We start from the raw sequence: 1,036 nt of genomic DNA, 5'->3' as shown, positions 1-1,036 counted from the left end.
TTTTCACATTTGTTTGTGTCATCTTTGATCTCTTTGAGCAGTATTTTGTAATCTTCATTGTAAAGGTCTTTCACTTCTCTGGTTAGGAAGATACTGAGCTATTTCATTTTTTTGGTGGCTATTGTGAATGGGATTGTGCTTTTTACTTGGTTCTCTGCCTGTTTGTTTTTGGAGTTTAGAAACGCAGCTGACTTTTGCATGTTGATTTTGTACCTTGAGACTTTGCCAAAGTCCTTTATCAGTGCAAGGGGTTTTTTGCCAGATTTTCTTGGATTTTTGAGGTGTAGAATCATATCATCAGCAGAGTGGGATAACCTGACTTCCTCTTTTCCTACTTGGATATCCCTGATTTCCTTCTGTTGTCTGATTGCCTTAGCTAGACCTTTCAACACTATGTGTAACAGGAAGAGTTCAAGTGGGTAGTCTTGTCTTGTTGTGGTTTTCAGGGGAAATGCTTCCAATTTTCGTCTGTTTAACAATATGTTGGTTGTGTGTTTATTGCAGATGGCTCTTATGTCCCCCTTATGCCTATGTGTTCACGGGTTTTTATCAAGAAGTGATGCTGAATTTTATTGAAAGCCTTTTCTGCATCCAATGATATAATCACGTGATTCATATTTTTACTTCTGTTCATGTATTTAACTACATTTATGGTCTTGTGGATATTGAGCCAGTCCTGACTCCTGGGGATAATGCCTACTTGATCATGGTAGATGTTTTTGAGATATGTTGTTAGATCTGATTTGCTAGAATTTTTTTGAGTATTTTTGCATCTATGTTCATCAGGGATATTGGCCTGTTGTTCTCTTTCTTTGTTGGATCTTTACCCAGTTTGGTTATCAGTGTGATGTTAGCAACATAAATTGATTTGATGAGACTTCTGTCTTCTGCAATGGCTTGGGATACTTTCAATAGGATGGTATCAGCTCTTCCTAGTATGTTTTGTAGAACTCCACAGGGAAGCTATCTGGTCTAGGACTTTTTTTTTTTTTTGAGTTGGAGTCTCACTCTGTTGCCCAGACTGGAGTGCAGTGGC

The sequence above is a fragment of the Carlito syrichta genome, unplaced genomic scaffold (genome assembly GCF_000164805.1).
Source record: "Carlito syrichta isolate Samal-C Ts95f unplaced genomic scaffold, Tarsius_syrichta-2.0.1 Scaffold313327, whole genome shotgun sequence".
NCBI lineage: Eukaryota > Metazoa > Chordata > Mammalia > Primates > Tarsiidae > Carlito > Carlito syrichta.
Note: the sequence above shows the minus strand (reverse complement) of the source record.